Source organism: Oncorhynchus mykiss, chromosome 14 (assembly GCF_057628025.1).
Source record: "Oncorhynchus mykiss isolate SJ-2025 chromosome 14, ASM5762802v1, whole genome shotgun sequence".
NCBI lineage: Eukaryota > Metazoa > Chordata > Actinopteri > Salmoniformes > Salmonidae > Oncorhynchus > Oncorhynchus mykiss.
The window spans coordinates 29315001-29338867 of record NC_143035.1 but is presented as its reverse complement, the minus strand read 5'-3'; the positions used below and the strand labels follow the sequence as shown (position 1 = coordinate 29338867).

At 44.8% G+C, this 23867-nt stretch overlaps 1 protein-coding gene across 1 annotated transcript in view; it reads right to left on the bottom strand.

The window, feature by feature from the left end:
• The window catches only part of LOC118938713 (teneurin-2-like), a 93372-nt gene that overhangs the window by 68894 nt on the left and 611 nt on the right, over positions 1-23867 (bottom strand). The window lies entirely within an intron of this gene.

Below are 23867 nucleotides of genomic sequence, written 5' to 3'. Positions count from 1 at the left end.
AGTTCTGCTGCTAGAGACAGAGACAGAGTGTTATAGTGTTAACTAGTTCTGCTGCTAGAGACAGAGACAGAGTGTTACAGTGTTAACTAGTTCTGCTGCTAGAGACAGAGACAGTGTGTTATATTGTTAACTAGTTCTGCTGCTAGAGACAGAGAAAGAGTGTTATAGTGTTAACTAGTTCTACTGCTAGAGACAGTGTTAGAGTGTTAACTAGTTCTGCTGCTAGAGACAGAGACAGAGTGTTATAGTGTTAACTAGTTCTGCTACTAGAGACAGAGTGTTACAGTGTTAACTAGTTCTGCTGCTAGAGACAGAGACAGAGTGTTACAGTGTTAACTAGTTCTGCTGCTAGAGACAGAGTGTTACAGTGTTAACTAGTTCTGCTGCTAGAGACAGAGACAGAGTGTTATAGTGTTAACTAGTTCTGCTGCTAGAGACAGAGACAGAGTGTTATAGTGTTAACTAGTTCTGCTACTAGAGACAGAGTGTTACAGTGTTAACTAGTTCTGCTGCTAGAGACAGAGACAGAGTGTTACAGTGTTAACTAGTTCTACTGCTAGAGACAGTGTGTTATAGTGTTAACTAGTTCTGCTGCTAGAGACAGAGTGTTACAGTGTTAACTAGTTCTACTGCTAGAGACAGAGACAGAGTGTTACAGTGTTAACTAGTTCTGCTGCTAGAGACAGAGACAGAGTGTTATAGTGTTAACTAGTTATGCTTCTAGAGACAGAGTGTTATAGTGTTAACTAGTTCTGCTGCTAGAGACAGAGACAGAGTGTTACAATGTTAACTAGTTCTGCTGCTAGAGACAGAGACAGAGTGTTACAGTGTTAACTAGTTCTGCTGCTAGAGACAGAGACAGAGTGTTATAGTGTTAACTAGTTCTGCAGCTAGAGACAGAGACAGAGTGTTATAGTGTTAACTAGTTCTGCTGCTAGAGACAGAGACAGAGTGTTATAGTGTTAACTAGTTCTGCTGCTAGAGACAGAGTGTTATAGTGTTAACTAGTTATGCTGCTAGAGACAGAGTGTTATAGTGTTAACTAGTTCTGCTGCTAGAGACAGAGTGTTATAGTGTTAACTAGTTATGCTGCTAGAGACAGAGTGTTATAGTGTTAACTAGTTCTGCTGCTAGAGACAGAGACAGAGTGTTACAGTGTTAACTAGTTCTGCTGCTAGAGACAGAGACAGAGTGTTACAGTGTTAACTAGTTCTGCTGCTAGAGACAGAGACAGAGTGTTATAGTGTTAACTAGTTCTGCTGCTAGAGACAGAGACAGAGTGTTATAGTGTTAACTAGTTCTGCTGCTAGAGACAGAGACAGAGTGTTATAGTGTTAACTAGTTCTGCTGCTAGAGACAGAGTGTTATAGTGTTAACTAGTTCTGCTGCTAGAGACAGAGTGTTATAGTGTTAACTAGTTCTGCTGCTAGAGACAGAGACAGAGTGTTATAGTGTTAACTAGTTCTGCTGCTAGAGACAGAGTGTTATAGTGTTAACTAGTTCTGCTGCTAGAGACAGAGACAGAGTGTTATAGTGTTAACTAGTTCTGCTGCTAGAGACAGAGTGTTACAGTGTTAACTAGTTCTGCTGCTAGAGACAGAGACAGAGTGTTATAGTGTTAACTAGTTCTGCTGCTAGAGGCAGAGACAGAGTGTTATAGTGTTAACTAGTTCTGCTGCTAGAGACAGAGACAGAGTGTTATAGTGTTAACTAGTTCTACTGCTAGAGACAGAGACAGAGTGTTATAGTGTTAACTAGTTCTACTGCTAGAGACAGAGTGTTATAGTGTTAACTAGTTCTGCTGCTAGAGACAGAGACAGAGTGTTATAGTGTTAACTAGTTCTGCTGCTAGAGACAGAGACAGAGTGTTATAGTGTTAACTAGTTCTGCTGCTAGAGACAGAGTGTTATAGTGTTAACTAGTTCTACTGCTAGAGACAGAGTGTTATAGTGTTAACTAGTTCTGCTGCTAGAGACAGAGACAGAGTGTTATAGTGTTAACTAGTTCTGCTGCTAGAGACAGAGACAGAGTGTTATAGTGTTAACTAGTTCTGCTGCTAGAGACAGAGACAGAGTGTTATAGTGTTAACTAGTTCTGCTGCTAGAGACAGAGTGTTATAGTGTTAACTAGTTCTGCTGCTAGAGACAGAGACAGAGTGTTATAGTGTTAACTAGTTCTACTGCTAGAGACAGAGACAGAGTGTTATAGTGTTAACTAGTTCTACTGCTAGAGACAGAGACAGAGTGTTACAGTGTTAACTAGTTCTGCTGCTAGAGACAGAGTGTTATAGTGTTAACTAGTTCTGCTGCTAGAGACAGAGACAGAGTGTTATAGTGTTAACTAGTTCTGCTGCTAGAGACAGAGACAGAGTGTTACAGTGTTAACTAGTTCTGCTGCTAGAGACAGAGTGTTATAGTGTTAACTAGTTCTGCTGCTAGAGACAGAGACAGAGTGTTATAGTGTTAACTAGTTCTACTGCTAGAGACAGAGTGTTACAGTGTTAACTAGTTCTGCTGCTAGAGACAGAGACAGTGTGTTATAGTATTAACTAGTTCTGCTGCTAGAGACAGAGTGTTACAGTGTTAACTAGTTCTGCTGCTAGAGACAGAGACAGAGTGTTATAGTGTTAACTAGTTCTGCTGCTAGAGACAGAGACAGAGTGTTACAGTGTTAACTAGTTATGCTGCTAGAGACAGAGACAGTGTGTTATATTGTTAACTAGTTCTGCTGCTAGAGACAGAGAAAGAGTGTTATAGTGTTAACTAGTTCTACTGCTAGAGACAGAGTGTTACAGTGTTAACTAGTTCTGCTGCTAGAGACAGAGACAGAGTGTTATAGTGTTAACTAGTTCTGCTGCTAGAGACAGAGACAGAGTGTTATAGTGTTAACTAGTTCTGCTGCTAGAGACAGAGTGTTATAGTGTTAACTAGTTCTGCTGCTAGAGACAGAGACAGAGTGTTATAGTGTTAACTAGTTCTACTGCTAGAGACAGAGACAGAGTGTTATAGTGTTAACTAGTTCTACTGCTAGAGACAGAGACAGAGTGTTACAGTGTTAACTAGTTCTGCTGCTAGAGACAGAGTGTTATAGTGTTAACTAGTTCTGCTGCTAGAGACAGAGACAGAGTGTTATAGTGTTAACTAGTTCTACTGCTAGAGACAGAGACAGAGTGTTACAGTGTTAACTAGTTCTGCTGCTAGAGACAGAGACAGAGTGTTACAGTGTTAACTAGTTCTGCTGCTAGAGACAGTGTGTTACAGTGTTAACTAGTTCTACTGCTAGAGACAGAGTGTTATAGTGTTAACTAGTTCTGCTGCTAGAGACAGTGTGTTATAGTGTTAACTAGTTATACTGCTAGAGACAGAGACAGAGTGTTATAGTGTTAACTAGTTCTACTGCTAGAGACAGAGACAGAGTGTTACAGTGTTAACTAGTTCTGCTGCTAGAGACAGAGACAGAGTGTTACAGTGTTAACTAGTTCTACTGCTAGAGACAGAGACAGTGTGTTATAGTGTTAACTAGTTCTACTGCTAGAGACAGAGACAGAGTGTTATAGTGTTAACTAGTTCTGCTGCTAGAGACAGAGACAGAGTGTTACAGTGTTAACTAGTTCTACTGCTAGAGACAGAGACAGAGTGTTATAGTATTAACTAGTTCTACTGCTAGAGACAGAGACAGAGTGTTACATTGTTAACTAGTTCTGCTGCTAGAGACAGAGTGTTATAGTGTTAACTAGTTCTACTGCTAGAGACAGAGACAGAGTGTTACAGTGTTAACTAGTTCTGCTGCTAGAGACAGAGTGTTATAGTGTTAACTAGTTCTGCTGCTAGAGACAGTGTGTTATAGTGTTAACTAGTTATACTGCTAGAGACAGAGACAGAGTGTTACAGTGTTAACTAGTTCTGCTGCTAGAGACAGAGTGTTATAGTGTTAACTAGTTCTGCTGCTAGAGACAGTGTGTTATAGTGTTAACTAGTTCTACTGCTAGAGACAGAGACAGAGTGTTACAGTGTTAACTAGTTCTGCTGCTAGAGACAGAGTGTTGTAGTGTTAACTAGTTCTGCTGCTAGAGACAGAGACAGAGTGTTATAGTGTTAACTAGTTGTGCTGCTAGAGACAGAGACAGAGTGTTATAGTGTTAACTAGTTCTGCTGCTAGAGACAGTGTGTTATAGTGTTAACTAGTTATACTGCTAGAGACAGAGACAGAGTGTTATAGTGTTAACTAGTTCTACTGCTAGAGACAGAGACAGAGTGTTACAGTGTTAACTAGTTCTGCTGCTAGAGACAGAGACAGAGTGTTACAGTGTTAACTAGTTCTGCTGCTAGAGACAGTGTGTTACAGTGTTAACTAGTTCTGCTGCTAGAGACAGAGACAGAGTGTTATAGTGTTAACTAGTTCTGCTGCTAGAGACAGAGACAGAGTGTTACAGTGTTAACTAGTTCTGCTGCTAGAGACAGAGTGTTACAGTGTTAACTAGTTCTGCTGCTAGAGACAGAGACAGAGTGTTACAGTGTTAACTAGTTCTGCTGCTAGAGACAGTGTGTTACAGTGTTAACTAGTTCTACTGCTAGAGACAGAGACAGAGTGTTATAGTGTTAACTAGTTCTGCTGCTAGAGACAGGGACAGAGTGTTATAGTGTTAACTAGTTCTGCTGCTAGAGACAGAGTGTTATAGTGTTAACTAGTTCTACTGCTAGAGACAGTGTGTTATAGTGTTAACTAGTTCTACTGCTAGAGACAGAGACAGAGTGTTATAGTGTTAACTAGTTCTACTGCTAGAGACAGAGTGTTATAGTGTTAACTAGTTCTACTGCTAGAGACAGAGACAGAGTGTTATAGTGTTAACTAGTTCTGCTGGTAGAGACAGAGACAGAGTGTTACAGTGTTAACTAGTTCTGCTGCTAGAGACAGTGTGTTACAGTGTTAACTAGTTCTACTGCTAGAGACAGAGACAGAGTGTTATAGTGTTAACTAGTTCTGCTGCTAGAGACAGGGACAGAGTGTTATAGTGTTAACTAGTTCTGCTGCTAGAGACAGAGACAGAGTGTTATAGTGTTAACTAGTTCTGCTGCTAGAGACAGAGACAGAGTGTTATAGTGTTAACTAGTTATACTGCTAGAGACAGAGTGTTATAGTGTTAACTAGTTCTGCTGCTAGAGACAGAGACAGAGTGTTATAGTGTTAACTAGTTCTACTGCTAGAGACAGAGACAGAGTGTTATAGTGTTAACTAGTTCTACTGCTAGAGACAGAGACAGAGTGTTATAGTGTTAACTAGTTCTACTGCTAGAGACAGAGACAGAGTGTTATAGTGTTAACTAGTTCTACTGCTAGAGACAGAGACAGAGTGTTATAGTGTTAACTAGTTCTACTGCTAGAGACAGAGACAGAGTGTTACAGTGTTAACTAGTTCTACTGCTAGAGACAGAGACAGAGTGTTATAGTGTTAACTAGTTCTGCTGCTAGAGACAGAGACAGAGTGTTATAGTGTTAACTAGTTCTGCTGCTAGAGACAGAGACAGAGTGTTATAGTGTTAACTAGTTCTACTGCTAGAGACAGAGACAGAGTGTTACAGTGTTAACTAGTTCTGCTGCTAGAGACAGAGACAGTGTTATAGTGTTAACTAGTTCTGCTGCTAGAGACAGAGACACTGTGTTATAGTGTTAACTAGTTCTGCTGCTAGAGACAGAGACAGAGTGTTATAGTGTTAACTAGTTCTGCTGCTAGAGACAGAGACAGAGTGTTATAGTGTTAACTAGTTCTGCTGCTAGAGACAGAGACAGAGTGTTATAGTGTTAACTAGTTCTGCTGCTAGAGACAGAGTGTTATAGTGTTAACTAGTTCTGCTGCTAGAGACAGAGACAGAGTGTTATAGTGTTAACTAGTTCTGCTGCTAGAGACAGAGACAGAGTGTTACAGTGTTAACTAGTTCTGCTGCTAGAGACAGAGACAGAGTGTTACAGTGTTAACTAGTTCTACTGCTAGAGACAGAGTGTTATAGTGTTAACTAGTTATACTGCTAGAGACAGAGACAGAGTGTTATAGTGTTAACTAGTTCTACTGCTAGAGACAGAGACAGAGTGTTATAGTGTTAACTAGTTCTACTGCTAGAGACAGAGACAGAGTGTTATAGTGTTAACTAGTTCTACTGCTAGAGACAGAGACAGAGTGTTATAGTGTTAACTAGTTCTGCTGCTAGAGACAGAGACAGAGTGTTATAGTGTTAACTAGTTCTACTGCTAGAGACAGAGTGTTATAGTGTTAACTAGTTCTGCTGCTAGAGACAGAGACAGTGTGTTGTAGTGTTAACTAGTTCTACTGCTAGAGACATAGTGTTATAGTGTTAACTAGTTCTGCTGCTAGAGACAGAGACAGTGTGTTATAGTGTTAACTAGTTCTACTGCTAGAGACAGAGACAGAGACAGTGTGTTATAGTGTTAACTAGTTCTACTGCTAGAGACAGAGTGTTATAGTGTTAACTAGTTCTGCTGCTAGAGACAGAGACAGAGTGTTATAGTGTTAACTAGTTCTACTGCTAGAGACAGAGTTTTATAGTGTTAACTAGTTCTGCTGCTAGAGACAGAGACAGAGTGTTACAGTGTTAACTAGTTCTACTGCTAGAGACAGAGACAGAGTGTTACAGTGTTAACTAGTTCTACTGCTAGAGACAGAGACAGAGTGTTGTAGTGTTAACTAGTTCTACTGCTAGAGACAGAGTGTTACAGTGTTAACTAGTTCTACTGCTAGAGACAGAGACAGAGTGTTATAGTGTTAACTAGTTCTACTGCTAGAGACAGAGACAGAGTGTTACAGTGTTAACTAGTTCTACTGCTAGAGACAGAGACAGAGTGTTACAGTGTTAACTAGTTCTACTGCTAGAGACAGTGTGTTGTAGCATTAACAAGCTCTGCTGCTGCTGGTTCTGGTGTTTCTTTCAGTGTGCTATCCCAATATGTGTTTGTCTGCGAGTGATGTTGCACTTTCAGTGTGTGTGTGTGTGTGTGTGTGTGTGTGTGTGAGATAGAGAGAGAGAGAGAGAGAGAGACAGAGAGAGAGAGAGAGAGAGAGAGAGAGAGAGAGAGAGAGAGAGAAAGAGGGAGAGGGGGTATTGGTGGATTGTGAAAGTCAGTTGGTATATAGAGTTGACTGGTACAGGGTCTTGGAGCTTGTCATTAAAAACCCATTGAGGCTTTTTAGCAGTTTGACATGCACTGTAGACAAACTGAGTATGCAGAATAACTTGACACACACACGCGCACGCGCGCACACACACACACACACACACACACACACACACACACACACACACAAGCACGCAAATGGCTTTCATACACATCCTGTGACTTTCATACACATACTGACTTTCACACTGTGTACAACACTGCACATGAGTAGGCTTAGACTGTGCAATTACAGCGCCAGCCTATCCAGGCTTCAGAGGGGGACATAGTTCCAAACCAAGCCTTAAAAATAATGACCCAGAGGAGCTGAAACAGCAACCTGATTGGCTCCTAGGTTGAAGAAACCACTTGAATGGGAAGGAACTGAAACTGTGAGCGGCAGGTCGCCCCCTCATTACCCCCCAAAATGGTGGAAATAACTGTTAATAATAATGAATGGTTCTGGAAAGGAATTTAGCTATTGTTCCGGATCCATTGTGTTCCATTGTTACCAGGACCTTCTTCAGTGTGAGTAGAGGAAGACATGTTACCAGGATCTTATTCAGTGTGAGTAGAGGAAGACATGTTACCAGGACCTTCTTCAGTGTGAGTAGAGGAAGACATGTTACCAGGACCTTCTTCAGTGTGAGTAGAGGAAGACATGTTACCAGGACCTTCTTCAGTGTGAGTAGAGGAAGACATGTTACCAGGACCTTTTTCAGTGTGAGTAGAGGAAGACATGTTACCAGGATCTTCTTCAGTGTGAGTAGAGGAAGACATGTTACCAGGACCTTCTTCAGTGTGAGTAGAGGAAGACATGTTACCAGGACCTTCTTCAGTGTGAGTAGAGGAAGACATGTTACCAGGACCTTCTTCAGTGTGAGTAGAGGAAGACATGTTACCAGGACCTTCTTCAGTGTGAGTAGAGGAAGACGTGTTACCAGGACCTTCTTCAGTGTGAGTAGAGGAAGACATGTTACCAGGACCTTTTTCAGTGTGAGTAGAGGAAGACATGTTACCAGGATCTTCTTCAGTGTGAGTAGAGGAAGACATGTTACCAGGACCTTCTTCAGTGTGAGTAGAGGAAGACATGTTACCAGGACCTTCTTCAGTGTGAGTAGAGGAAGACATGTTACCAGGACCTTCTTCAGTGTGAGTAGAGGAAGACATGTTACCAGGACCTTCTTCAGTGTGAGTAGAGGAAGACATGTTACCAGGACCTTCTTCAGTGTGAGTAGAGGAAGACATGTTACCAGGACCTTCTTCAGTGTGAGTAGAGGAAGACATGTTACCAGGACCTTCTTCAGTGTGAGTAGAGGAAGACATGTTACCAGGACCTTCTTCAGTGTGAGTAGAGGAAGACATGTTACCAGGACCTTCTTCAGTGTGAGTAGAGGAAGACGTGTTACCAGGACCTTCTTCAGTGTGAGTAGAGGAAGACGTGTTACCAGGACCATCTTCAGTGTGAGTAGAGGAAGACATGTTACCAGGACCTTCTTCAGTGTGAATAGAGGAAGACATGTCTCCAGGAAGTGGAGTGAGAATGAACGATATAAGAGACATGGAGGGAGAATTGGAAGAGGAGGGATAGGGGAGATGGAGATGGAGAGGAGAGCATATGAAAAAGAGATTGGTGGGAGATACAGCACATTACCAAAAGTATGTGGACATCTGCTCCTTGAACATTGGGTTGGTCCTGCCTTTGCTGCTATAACAGCCTCCACTCTTCTGGGAAGCCTCTCCACTAGATGTTGGAACATTTCTGCAAGGACTTGCTTGTATTCAGCCACAAGAGCATTAGTGAGATTGGGCACAGATGTTGGGCGATTAGGCCTGGCTCACAGTCGACGTTCCAATTCATCCCAAAGGTGTCCGATAGGGTTGAGGTCAGTGCTCTGTGCAGTCCAGTCAAGTTCTTCCACACCAATCTCGACAAACCATTTCTGTATGGACCTCACTTTGTGCACTGAGGCATTGTCATGCTGAAACAGGAAAGGGCCTTCCCCAAACTGTTGCCACAAAGTTGGAAGCACAGAATAATCTAGAATGTCATTGTATGCTGTAGCGTTAAGATTTCCCTTCACTGGAACTAAGGGTCCTAAAAGGTCCGAACCATGAAAAACAGACCCAGACCATTATTTCTCCTCCACCAAACTTTACAGTTGGCACTAGGAGAAAAAAGAGGGAAGGAGGAGAGGAAGAGAGAGAAAGTCTCTCCATGGTGAGAACCCAGCACGAGGGTGGTGTGGGGATGAGAAGAAAGGGGGAGGAGAGGGGGAGGCAAGTGAGAGAGATTACATTCCTGGCCTTAGTTTGGTGGTTTAGAGTGTGGGGCCGTTTCCGGTCTGTATTTCTGAACATCAACTGATAACCACTTCAAAGTGGAAGAGCGGGAGAGAGAGAGTGAGAGATAGAAATAAACAGTGGGAGAGGATAGAGGGAGAGAGAGGGGGAGGGAAAGAGAGAGAGATAGATAGAGAAAGAGCGAGAGAGAGATAGAGGGAGAGAGAAAGAGGGAGAGAGAAAGAGGGAGAGAGAGAAACAGAGAGACGAAGAGAGAGATAGAGGAAGAGAGAAAGAGGGAGAGAGAAAGATGGAGAGAGAGAAACAGAGAGACGAAGAGAGAGATAGAGGGGGAGAGAAAGATGGAGAGAGAAAGATAAGGGAGAGAAAGAGAACAGCGTAGGGAGGGTGTGAGGGAGAGAGAACTGTGTTGGGAGGGTGGGTGGGAGAGAGAGAGAATGTCGTAGAGAGGTTGAGAGAAGAAGAGAAAGAAGAGAGAGGGATGAGCGATGTGGGATTGAGAGAAAGAAAGAGATGAAGGTCATTGTTGGGAGTGGACCACAGTGATGGAAGAGGGGATTGTGGGATTGTGGTGCCATTACTGAAATTACACAGTTGGCTTCAACACACACACAAACACCCTGAACACATGGCACATCATTATGACCACCATTAGCACTACAGCAACTAGTTAACAGCAAACATGAACAGGAGTGTCACGGTCAAACACTTCCCCCTCCCTCAGGTCTCCTCTCTTAGTTCCCCCTGCACCACAGAACCCCTCACACCTCCTTATGAGTGGACAGAAATAACCATTACACTCGGCCCTGTCCAGACACATCTCCAGTCCCACACAGAGTGTCTGACAACACAAACAGGATGTTGGTGTGTGTGCATGCGTGCTGCAGTAAAGACATGCTGTAGTCCTGTAAGGGTGTGTGAATAAACAAAAGACAACTAGTGAGTGACAACTTTGACAGGCAATGTAGTGTTGTTTACTGGGAATCACTACTTCGAGCTTTACCGTGTGTGTATGTGTGTGTGTGTGTGTGTGTGTGTGTGTGTGTGTGTGTGTGTGTGTGTGTGTGTGTGTGTGTGTGTGTGTGTGTGTGTGTGTGTGTGTGTGTGTGTGTGTGTGTGTGTGTGTGTGGTTTGCCCTCCAGGTCAGTCTCAGTCTCAGAACTGAGAGTCACTTAATACTTTGTCAAATCCTGTCTCAGCTGTGAAGACGTTAACTATTTAACACTGGCTAAGGCATATGACACACACACACGCACACGCACACACACACACACACACACACACACACACACACACACACACACACACACACACACACACACACACACACACACACACACACACACACACACACACAGGGTTGGGTAGGTTACTTTCTAAATATAATCTGTTAAAGTGTGACTGTCCTTGTCTATCAGTGTTTTGTTGCTTGTCATGATTTGTGTTTTGTGTGGACCCCAGGAAGAGTCACTGCTGCTTCGGCAAAAGCAGCAAACAAATAGCCACTGGGCATACCATGTTATTTCAATGTGGCGAATTGGGTCATATTTGGTACATACTTTGATCAGTGAGATTCCAACCTATTTTCACCCACTAAAAAGAAAACTACCAAAAGTTTATTGAATTCCCAATGTGTTATCACTATTATCTCAGCCATCTAAAAACACAACCAACTTCCAATGGAAAATGAATGTGTCACGAATACCACCGAAGGTGGCTCCCCTTCCTGTTCGGGTGGCGCTCGGCGGTCGTCGTCGCCGGTCTACTAGCTGCCACTGATCCCTTTTTCCTTTTTGTTTGTTTTGGTCTAATTGTTTTCACCTGTTCCTTGTTGGGGTTTTGGGATGGGTGTTATTTTAGTTTGTTTTGCCCGCTGGTGTTTGTGCGGGCTTGTTGTGTTTGTTACGTATCGTTGGTTTTGGGTGTTCTCTGTCTGGGTTGGTGTAACTAGGTTTTGGGTGTTCTCTGTCCGGGTTTGTGTAACTAGGTTTTGGGTGTTCTCTGTCTGGGTTGGTGTAACTAGGTTTTGGGTTTTCGCTGTCTGGGTTTGTGTAACTAGGTTTTGGGTTTTCGCTGTCCGGGTTTGTGTAACTAGGTTTTGGGTTTTCGCTGTCTGGGTTGGTGTAACTAGGTTTTAGGTGTTCTCTGTCAGGGTTGGTGTAACTAGGTTTTGGGTGTTCTCTGTCCTGGTTGGTGTAACTAGGTTTTGGGTTTTCGCTGTCCTGGTTTGTGTAACTAGGTTTTGGGTGTTTTCTGTCTGGGTTGGTGTAACTAGGTTTTAGGTGTTCTCTGTCTGGGTTGGTGTAACTAGGTTTTAGGTGTTCTCTGTCTGGGATTGTGTAACTAGGTTTTAGGTGTTCTCTGTCTGGGTTGGTGTAACTAGGTTTTGGGTGTTCTCTGTCTGGGTTGGTGTAACTAGGTTTTGGGTGTTCTCTGTCTGGGTTGGTGTAACTAGGTTTTAGGTGTTCTCTGTCTGGGTTGGTGTAACTAGGTTTTAGGTGTTCTCTGTCTGGGATTGTGTAACTAGGTTTTAGGTGTTCTCTGTCTGGGATTGTGTAATTAGGTTTTGGGTGTTCTCTGTCTGGGTTGGTGTAACTAGGTTTTGGGTGTTCTCTGTCAGGGTTGGTGTAACTAGGTTTTGGGTGTTCTCTGTCAGGGTTGCTGTAACTAGGTTTTAGGTGTTCTCTGTCTGGGTTTGTGTAACTAGGTTTTGGGTGTTCTCTGTCAGGGTTGGTGTAACTAGGTTTTGGGTTTGTTTTGCACCTGTGTTTTAGGGCTTCACCCATGTTTGGACCTGTTACTTTGTTAAGGACATTAACGCTTGTTTTTCCCATTTATTTTGCTCTCTGTGTTTGACTCCTCACCCATCACTCACCCACCGTTACAGAATGTCTGATATTTGGTTTTGCAGTCTCCTAAATGAGTTATCACTATTATCCCAACCATCTAAAAACACACCCAAGTTCAGATGGGAATACAATGTAAGGTATTGTGTTCATTTCTACAACTTAATAATGTGTTATCACTGTCACTATCACAGGCTATTGACTATATTACAAAAAAGTAATATTGAGTTGTTGAAAACGCAACCAAATATCAATATTTGAAGGAGATGTACTTCAGAAAGTATTCATGCCCCTTGAGTTATTCCACATTTTGTTGTGTTACAGCCTGAATTCAAAATGGATTAAATATATCATTTTCTCACCATTTACACACAATTCCCCACAATGACAAAGTGAAAACATGTTTTTAGATAATTATGAAAATGTAATGAAAATTAAATAGAGAAATAACACATTTTCATAAGTATTCACACCCCTGACTCAATCATTTGTAGAAGCACCTTTGGCAGTGATTAGAGCTGTGAGTCTTTCTGGGTAAGTCTCTAAGAGCATTCCACACCTGGATTGTGCAATATTTGCCCATTATTCTTTTCAGATTTATTCAAAATCTATCAAATTGGTTATTGATCATTGCTAGACCACAATTTTCAGGTTCTGCCATAGATTTTCAAGTAGATTTAAGTCAAAACTGTAACTCGGTCACTCACTCGGTCACTCAGGAACATTCACTGTCTTCTTGGCAAGCAGATCCTGTGTAGATTTGGCCTTGTGTTTAAGGTTACTGTCCTGCTAAAAGGTGAATCACTCTCCTAGTGTCTGGTGGAAAGTAGACTGAACCAGGTTTTCATCTTGAATTTTGCCTGTGCTTAGTTCCATTCCGTTTATTTTACAATTACAAGCATACCCATAACATGATGCAGCCACAACTATGATTGAAAATATGGAGAGTGGTACTCAGTCATGTGTTGTATTAGATTTGCCCCAAACATAGCACTCAGGACAAACAATGAATTGATGATATATGATTGATAAAGTATGGTTACATTTAATTTGCTCTGTTGAATCTACCCTTTGAATGACTTTTAAAGCAACAGTGAATCTACAATGTGGAGATTTCTCAACAATCCTTCTCACGGTAGCACATTGGTAATGGATGGATGGGAGACCAAAGCTAGAATTGGTTAAAATCCTGGATGGGAGACCAAAGCTAGGCTTGGTTAAATTCCTGGATGGGAGACCAAAGCTAGGCTTGGTTAAATTCCTGGATGGGAGACCAAAGCTAGGCTTGGTTAAAATCCTGGATGGGAGACCAAAGCTAGGCTTGGTTAAAATCCTGGATGGGAGACCAAAGCTAAGCTTGGTTAAAATCCTGGATGGGAGACCAAAGCTAAGCTTGGTTAAATCCTGGATGGGAGACCAAAGCTAAGCTTGGTTAAAATCCTGGATGGGAGACCAAAGCTAGGCTTGGTTAAAATCCTGGATGGGAGACCAAAGCTAGGCTTGGATAAAATCCTGGATGGGAGACCAAAGCTAGGCTTGGTTAAAATCCTGGATGGGAGACCAAAGCTAGGCTTGGTTAAAATCCTGGATGGGAGACCAAAGCTAGGCTTGGTTAAAATCCTGGATGGGAGACCAAAGCTAAGCTTGGTTAAAATCCTGGATGGGAGACCAAAGCTAAGCTTGGTTAAAATCCTGGATGGGAGACCAAAGCTAAGCTTGGTTAAATCCTGGATGGGAGACCAAAGCTAAGCTTGGTTAAAATCCTGGATGGGAGACCAAAGCTAGGCTTGGTTAAAATCCTGGATGGGAGACCAAAGCTAGGCTTGGTTAAAATCCTGGATGGGAGACCAAAGCTAGGCTTGGTTAAAATCCTGGATGGGAGACCAAAGCTAGGCTTGGTTAAAATCCTGGATGGGAGACCAAAGCTAGGCTTGGTTAAAATCCTGTATGGGAGACCAAAGCTAGGCTTGGTTAAAATCCTGGATGGGAGACCAAAGCTAGGCTTGGTTAAAATCCTGGATGGGAGACCAAAGCTAGGCTTGGTTAAAATCCTGGATGGGAGACCAAAGCTAGGCTTGGTTAAAATCCTGGATGGGAGACCAAAGCTAGGCTTGGTTAAAATCCTGGATGGGAGACCAAAGCTAGGCTTGGTTAAAATCCTGGATGGGAGACCAAAGCTAGGCTTGGTTAAATCCTGGATGGGAGACCAAAGCTAGGCTTGGTTAAATCCTGGATGGGAGACCAAAGCTAGGCTTGGTTAAAATCCTGGATGGGAGACCAAAGCTAAGCTTGGTTAAAATCCTGGATGGGAGACCAAAGCTAAGCTTGGTTAAAATCCTGGATGGGAGACCAAAGCTAAGCTTGGTTAAAATCCTGGATGGGAGACCAAAGCTAAGCTTGGTTAAAATCCTGGATGGGAGACCAAAGCTAAGCTTGGTTAAAATCCTGGATGGGAGACCAAAGCTAAGCTTGGTTAAAATCCTGGATGGGAGACCAAAGCTAAGCTTGGTTAAAATCCTGGATGGGAGACCAAAGCTAAGCTTGGTTAAAATCCTGGATGGGAGACCAAAGCTAAGCTTGGTTAAAATCCTGGATGGGAGACCAAAGCTAGGCTTGGTTAAAATCCTGGATGGGAGACCAAAGCTAGGCTTGGTTAAAATCCTGGATGGGAGACCAAAGCTAAGCTTGGTTAAAATCCTGGATGGGAGACCAAAGCTAGGCTTGGTTAAAATCCTGGATGGGAGACCAAAGCTAAGCTTGGTTAAAATCCTGGATGGGAGACCAAAGCTAGGCTTGGTTAAAATCCTGGATGGGAGACCAAAGCTAAGCTTGGTTAAAATCCTGGATGGGAGACCAAAGCTAGGCTTGGTTAAAATCCTGGATGGGAGACCAAAGCTAAACTTGGTTAAAATCCTGGATGGGAGACCAAAGCTAGGCTTGGTTAAAATCCTGGATGGGAGACCAAAGCTAGGCTTGGTTAAAATCCTGGATGGGAGACCAAAGCTAGGCTTGGTTAAAATCCTGGATGGGAGACCAAAGCTAGGCTTGGTTAAAATCCTGGATGGGAGACCAAAGCTAGGCTTGGTTAAAATCCTGGATGGGAGACCAAAGCTAGGCTTGGTTAAAATCCTGGATGGGAGACCAAAGCTAGGCTTGGTTAAAATCCTGGATGGGAGACCAAAGCTAAGCTTGGTTAAATCCTGGATGGGAGACCAAAGCTAAGCTTGGTTAAAATCCTGGAAATTTTACCCTCAAAACAACAGCAGATAACTTTTTTCAAATCCAATGTATTTTTCCACGTAGATTCCATGTCACAATATGTTGACAAATTACATTGAAACAACGCTGATTTAACCAGTGTGTGCCCAACCTGTCCAAAATTTTAACTTTTGGATTGCCCAAACACAGTAATGTAATTGGTTTACTTTCCATTACTTTTGGAGTACTTTCCATTTAAGAAGAATTAGAAGAAGATAAAAAGGATAAATAAAACACATTTGCTGTGTCATCATAGTGGTCTCTGATTGGTGGTCCTAATTTGGTGTGTCATCATAGTGGTCTCTGATTGGTGGTCATCATTTGGTGTGTCATCATAGTGGTCTCTGATTGGAGGTCATCATTTGCTGTGTCACCATAGTGGTCTCTGACTGGTGGTCATCATTTGGTGTGTCTTCATAGTGGTCTCTGATTGGAGGTCATCATTTGGTGTGTCTTCATAGTGGTCTCTGATTGGTGGTCATCATTTGGTGTGTCTTCATAGTGGTCTCTGATTGGTGGTCATCATTTGGTGTGTCTTCATAGTGGTCTCTGACTTGTGGTCAGACTTACTCGGGTGGAACAAACTTAAACTTGCGCCTTTTTGCAATGCTGAATCGAATGTCATTGAGGAAACAGAAACATCCTTTCTGAATTTAAAAGTAATCCAAGAAGTAATCATCTAGTTATTCAAATGTATCTGTAAGCACATCACAATATTTTAGCTGGCAACGTTACTGATTACAGTTACAGTTTTTTTGTAATCAGATTACATATAATCAGTTACTCCCCAAACCTACACAAACACCTCCTTCTCTCCTCCTCTCTCTTTCTTACCTAACATGCCCAGCCCTAGGCTCCTCTCCTCTCTCAGCATGTAGTAGTAACTCTAGAGAGGAGAGTTTATCAGAGGCACTAGAGTCAGTGTGAGCTCTAATGAACAACTTTATATTCTCTCTCTCACTCTCTCTCTAAAATCCATCTCCACACAAACCAGACACCCTAGGGCTAGTAGTCAGGGCCTGGACAAGCTCTCTCTCTTTCAATTCAATTACATTCAAAGGGGCTTTATTGGCATGGGAAGCCTATGTTTACATTGCCCATGCACGTTCTCTATCTCTCTCTGTCTCTCCTACTCTTGTACAGATGTGGTACTAGTGATCCAGTCACACATCAGGTGTTTGTGTGTCTATGTCTCCCTCTCTGTCTCTCTCTCTGTCTCTCTCTCTGTCTCTCTCTCTGTCTCCCTCTGTCTCTCTCTCTGTCTCTCTCTCTGTCTCTCTCTTTGTCTCCCTCCCTGTCTCTCTCTCTGTCTCTCTCTTTGTCTCCCTCCCTGTCTTGCCCTCTCGGTCTCTCTCTGTGTTTCTCCCTCTTTATCTCCCTCTCTGTTTCTCTCTCACTTCCCCTTCCCCTCTCTCTCCACCCATCCTTCCTGTCATCCTCTATGTGGCCTTCTGCAGCTTGTTTAATTACTGTCTGGTAGAGGAGAGGCGAAGGCCTAGCTGGTCTGGTCTGTTCTGCTGTTAGAACCACACGTTGATAGATGTGACATTTACAATCTCTCTCATTAATCAGAGAGCTGCCAGAACAGTCAACAGGGTTAGCTGCACAGTAAACATACATTAACTATGCACGCATGCACACCCACACACACACACACACACACACGCACACAGGTTCTGCAACACTAAACACATATTGTCATATAATATCTACACCACAGAACACTGTCTTTCTGAGGAAAGACATTTCCTCTGTCTGTCCATCTGTGTGTCTGTGTGTCTGTATGTCTGTCTGTCTGTGCGTGTGTGCGTGTGTGTGTGCGTGCGTGTGTGCGTGTGTGTGTAGCCACCTGAGGGAGAGTAGAACACTGTGGTATGGGCATGTAGAGGCTGAGCACAGCTGGATGGGGGGGGGGGGGGGGGGGGCTTTGACAACTGTGCCCATGTGGGAACCGTGAATTGAATATGGGTTACTGGAAGACTGGCAGGAACCTCCACACTAATATAGACTACTATGGAGAAGTTCATATCCCCGAGCTGACAAGGTACAAATCTAGGCCGTCATTGAAAATAAGAATTTGTTCTTAACTGACTTGCCTAGTTAAATAAAGGTATAATACATTTTAAAAAGACCTGGACTGGCAGGAACCTCCACACTAATATAGACTACTATGGAGAACTATAAAGAACAGCAAGAAAGAGGAAGGAGGAGAGGAAATGAAAAGAGTGAGAGGAAGAGGAGCTGGAGGAGAAGGGTAGAGGGGTAGGAGGAAGGGAGAGGAGCTAAAGGAGGAAGGGAGAGGAGAAAGGGGAGAGGAGCTGGAGGAGAAGGGTAGAGAGGTAGGAGGAAGGGAGAGGAGCTGGAGGAGAAGGGTAGAGAGGTAGGAGGAAGGGAGAGGAGCTGGAGGAGAAGGGTAGAGAGGTAGGAGGAAGGGAGAGGAGCTGGAGGAGAACGGTAGAGAGGTAGGAGGAAAGGAGAGGAGCTGGAGGAGCTGGAGGAGAAGGGTAGAGAGGTAGGAGGAAGGGAGAGGAGCTGGAGGAGAAGGGTAGAGAGGTAGGAGGAAGGGAGAGGAGCTGGAGGAGCTGGAGGAGAAGGGTAGAGAGGTAGGAGGATGGGAGAGGAAAGAGAGGAAGGGAGAGGAGCTAAAGGAGAAGGGTAGAGACGTAGGAGGAAGGGAGAGGAGCTGGAGGAGCTGGAGGAGAAGGGTAGAGAGGTAGGAGGAAGGGAGAGGAGCTAAAGGAGAAGGGTAGAGAGGTAGGAGGAAGGGAGAGGAGCTGGATGAGAAGGGTAGAGAGGTAGGAGGAAGGGAGAGGAGCTGGAGGAGAAGGGTAGAGAGGTAGGAGGAAGGGAGAGGAGCTGGAGGAGCTGGAGGAGAAGGGTAGAGAGGTAGGAGGAAGGGAGAGGAAAGAGAGGAAGGGAGAGGAGCTAAAGGAGAAGGGTAGAGAGGTAGGAGGAAGGGAGAGGAGCTGGAGGAGCTGGAGGAGAAGGGTAGAGAGGTAGGAGGAAGGGAGAGGAGCTGGAGGAGAAGGGTAGAGAGGTAGGAGGAAGGGAGAGGAGCTGGAGGATAAGGGTAGAGAGGTAGGAGGATGGGAGAGGAAAGAGAGGAAGGGAGAGGAGCTAAAGGAGAAGGGTAGAGAGTTAGGAGGAAGGGAGAGGAAAGAGAGGAAGAGGAGTTACAGTAGAGGAGAAGGGTAGAGAGGAAGGAGGAAAGAGAGGAAGAGAAGTGAGAGAAGATGTGGAGAACATCAGAGGACGAGAAGAGGTGTGGGAAAGAAGAGATGGAAGACAGAGTGAAGGAGTGATTCGATCCTCACCAGGCCAGTCGATGGGTTATATGACCACTGATAACCAGCACCCATTCAGCCAATGTTTAGCTGAAAGGGACTCACACCCAACAGTCTCACGCCTACCCACTGATACAAGCACAGGCAGATCAATATTGTGCAACTGGGAGAACAAGGAAAATCAGTTATAGTCATGTGAACAGTGTACTGTGGTGGAGTAGCTTTGACAGACCTAGAAAGTTCACGACAACAAGAAATAGAGAGCAGTGTGGTCTTTTCTGTTGGCGTAAAAATAACATCATTATATCTTCAGTGAGCCTGGCACCAACTACCATACCCCGGTCAAAAGTACTTAAATACCATTCTCTGAATGGCACACACACACAATCCATGTCTCAATTGTCTCAAGGCTTAAAAATCCTTATTTAATCATCTACACTGATTGAAGTGGATTTAACAAGTGACATCAATAAGGGATTATAGCTTTAACCAGGATTCACCTGGTCAGTCTATGTCAGGGAAAGTGTAAGTTGGCTTCCTATTGTACCATAATGTGGTCTCTGTGTGCATGACTGAAACGTTTAGATTTATTCTCTCCCTCTCCCTCTCCCTCTCCCTCTCCCTCTCCCTCTCCCTCTCCCTCTCCCTCTCCCTCTCCCTCTCCCTCTCCCTCTCCCTCTCCCTCTCTTCGTGGTGTGACAGTACATATGGTGCAGCAACACTGTTGGGCTCCAGAGGTCACACTACCCACGATGCATCTGTAGACGGAGAGATGTGATAGGCTGAGAGGGAGGAGGTATCGACCAGTCAAATCACCCAGTGGTCCATAGTATTGCTGTCTCCCTTCTCCCTCCCACACTGTCTTTCTCTCTCTCAACTCTCCCTCTCGTTGCTTATAAGACAAGGAAAACAAAGCTTAGTGCAGATCGATTCCATCTATCTATCCCTCTTCTCTTCTGTAGTCTCTCTCACTCCCTTCCTCCCTCCATCTCTCATTGTCTGAGCTAGGGAAACAGAGTTTAGTGCAGATCAATGGTATAGACTCAGAGCTCCCTTTCTGTCTCTTCCCAGTCTCTGTCTCTTCCCAGTCTCTGTCTCTTCCCAGTCTCTGTCTCTTCCCAGTCTCCGTCTCTTCCCAGTCTCTGTCTCTTCCCAGTCTCCGTCTCTTCCCAGTCTCTGTCTCTTCCCAGTCTCTGTCTCTTCCCAGTCTCTGTCTCTTCCCAGTCTGTCTCTTCCCTGCTGTCTCTTCCCAGTCTCCGTCTCTTCCCAGTCTCTGTCTCTTCCCAGTCTCCGTCTCTTCCCAGTCTCCGTCTCTTCCCAGTCTGTCTCTTCCCAGCTGTCTCTTCCCAGCTGTCTCTTCCCAGTCTCTGTCTCTTCCCAGTCTCTGTCTCAATCAAATTTATCAATCCATGGAGGTCTGGATTTGGAGTCACACTCAAAATCAAAGTGGAAAACCACACTACAGGCTGATCCAACTTTGATGTAATGTCCTTAAAACAAGTCAAAATGAGGCTCAGTAGTGTGTGTGGCCTCCACGTGCCTGTATGACCTCCCTACAACCCCTGGGCATGCTCCTGATGAGGTGGCGGATGGTCTCCTGAGGGATCTCCTCCCAGACCTGGACTAAAGCATCCGCCAACTCCTGGACAGTCTGTGGTGCAACGTGGCGTTGGTGGATGGAGCGAGACATGATGTCCCAGATGTGCTCAATTGGATTCAGGTCTGGGGAACGGGCGGGCCAGTCAATAGCATCAATGCCTTCCTCTTGCAGGAACTGCTGACACACTCCAGCCACATGAGGTCTAGCATTGTCTTGCATTAGGAGGAACCTAGGGCCAACCGCACCAGCATATGGTCTCACAAAGGGTCTGAGGATCTCATCTCGGTACCTAATGGCAGTCAGGCTACCTCTGGCGAGCACATGGCCCCCCAAAGAAATGCCACCCCACACCATGGCTGACCCACCGCCAAACCGGTCATGCTGGAGGATGTTACAGGCAGCAGAACGTTCTCCACAGCGTCTCCAGACTGTCACATCTGTCACATGTGCTCAGTGTGAACCTGCTTCCATCTGTGAAGAGCACAGGGCGCCAGTGGCGAATTTGCCAATATTGGTGTTCTCTGGCAAATGCCAAACGTCCTGCATGGTGTTGGGCTGTAAGCAAAACCCCCACCTGTGGACGTCAGGCCCTCATACCACCCTCATGGAGTCGTTGTGTTTCTGACCGTTTGAGCAGACACATGCACATTTGTGGCCTGCTGGAGGTCATTTTGCAGGGCTCTGGCAGTGCTCCTCCTACTCCTCCTTGCACAAAGGCGGAGGTAGCGGTCCTGCTGCTGGGTTGTTGCCCTCCTGCGGCCTCCTCCACGTCTCCTGATGTACTGGCCTGTCTCCTGGTAGCGCCTCCATGCTCTGGACACTATGCTGACAGACACAGCAAACCTTCTTGCCACAGCTCGCATTGATGTGCCATCCTGGATGAGCTGCACTACCTGAGCCACTTGTGTAGGTTGTAGACTCCGTCTCATGCTACCACTAGAGTGAAAGCACCGCCAGCATTCAAAAGTGACCAAAACATCAGCCAGGAAACATAGGAACTGAGAAGTGGTCTGTGGTTATCACCTGCAGAACCACTCCTTTATTGGGGGTGTCTTGCTAATTGCCTATCATTTCCACCTGTTGTCTATACCATTTGCACAACAGCATGTGAAATTTATTGTCAATCAGTTGTGCTTCCTAAGTGGACAGTTTGATTTCACAGAAGTGTGATTGACTTGGAGTTACATTGTGTTGTTTAAGTGTTCCCTTTATTTTTTGAGCAGTGTATATATGTACACTCAGGGTGTCGTCGGGATCTCTGCTGAAAAGTTAGTTTCTTTTGGAAAGTGTCCATCCTCTCTCTCTCTCTCTCTCTCTCTCTCTTTCTAGTCTCTCGGTCCCAGCTTTGAAGCATCTGTACTGACCTTGCCTTCTGGATGGTAGCGGGGTGAACGGGCAGTGGTTCAGGTGGTTGTTGTCCTTGATGATCTCTTTGCCTTCCTGTGACATTGGGTGTTGTAGGTGTCCTGGTGGGAAGGTAGTTTGCCCCCGGTGATGCGTTGTGCAGACCTTACAACCCTCTGGAGAGCCCTGCAGTTACGGGCGGTGCAGTTGCCGTACCAGGCGTTGATGAAGCCCAACAGGATGCTCTTAATTGTGCATCTGTGACAGTTTGTGAGGGTTTTAGGTGACAAGCCACATTTCTTCAGCCTCCTGAGGTTGAAGAGGCGCTGTTGCACCTTCTTCACCACACTGTCTGTGCGGGTAGACCATTTCAGTTTGTCCGTGATGTGTACCCCGAGGAACTTTCCACATTTTCCACTGCTGTCCCTTCGATGTGGATGGGGGGGTGCTCCCTCTGCTGTTTCCTGAAGTCCACGATCATCTCCTTTTTTTTTGTTGACATTGAGTGAGAGGTTGTTTTCCTGACAGCACACTCCGAGTGCCCTCACCTCCTCCTTGTAGGCTCTCGTCGTTGTTGGTAATCAAGCCTGCTACTATTGTGTCGTCTGCAAACTAGATGATTGAGTTGGAGGCGTGCATGGCCACGCAGTCATGGGTGAACAAGAAGTACAGGAGGGGGCTGAGCACACACTCTTGTGGGGCCCCAGTGTTGAAGATCAGCTTAGTGGAGATGTTGTTTCCTACCTTCACCACCTGGGGGCGGCCCGTCAGAAAGTCCAGGACCCAAATGCACAGGGCGGGGTTGAGACCCAGGGCCTCAAGATTAATGATGAGCTTGGAGGGTACTATAGTGTTGAATGCTGAGCTGCAGTCATTCCTTACATAGGTATTTCTCCTGTCCAGGTGGGATAGGGCAGTGTGCAGTGTGATGGTGATCACATCGTCTGTCTACCTATTAGGGCGGTACCCAAGTTGAAGTGGGTCTAGGGTGGCCGGTAAGGTGGAGGTGATATGGTCCTTGACTAGTCTCTCAAAGCACTTCATGATGACAGAAGTAAGTGCTACGGGACGATAGTCATTTAGTTCAGTTACCTTAGCCTTCTTGGGTACAGGAAAAATGGTGGACATCTTGAAGCATGTGTGGACACGGTTTTAATAGCCACAGTTGGTACAACCTCTCATATGCACTTCCATATAAACTCACTCACCGAGTCAGTGTATAAATTGCTATTATTCTCTGAGGCTCGTGGGAACATAAAGCGAGGATTCCGATTGGTCAGAGCAGAGTTGAATTGTCCTTGTCACGAGTACATCCTGTTTGAGTTTCTATTGGAGCAAAATGCTCCTCCCTATAGGAAGGGAGGAGCAAAATGGAGCCATGGTCCGATTTGCCGATGGGAGGGCGGGGGCATTGTATGCATCGCGGATGTTAGAGTAGCAGTGATCCAGAGTTTTGCCAGCGCGAGTATTACAATCAATATGCTGATAGCATTTAGGTTGTCTTGTTCTCAGATTTGCTTTGTTAAAATCCCCAGCTACAATACATGCAGCATCGGGATATATGGTTTCCAGTTTGCATAAAGTCCAGTGAAGGGCCTTCGTGGTATCGGCTTGAGGGGGATATACACTTCTGTGACAATAACCGACGAGAATTCTCTTGGGAGATAATATTATCCGTATGAGACCGTATGAGTACGTATGAGACCGTATGGGTACGTATGAGACCGTATGAGACCGTATGAGACCGTATGAGACCGTGTGAGACCGTATGAGAACGTGTGAGACCGTATGAGACCGTGTGAGACCGTATGAGAACGTGTGAGACCGTATGAGAACGTGTGAGACCGTATGAGACCGTGTGAGACTGTATGAGAACGTATGAGACCATACAAGACCTAATGGGACCTAATGAGACCGTATGAGACCGTATGAGACCGTATGAGACCGTATGAGACCGTATGAGACTGTATGAGACCATACGAGACCTAATGGGACCTAATGAGACCTAATGAAGACAATTGAGAGTGTGAATGAGTGAGAGTGGGTATGATGGTGTTTGTATGTGAGG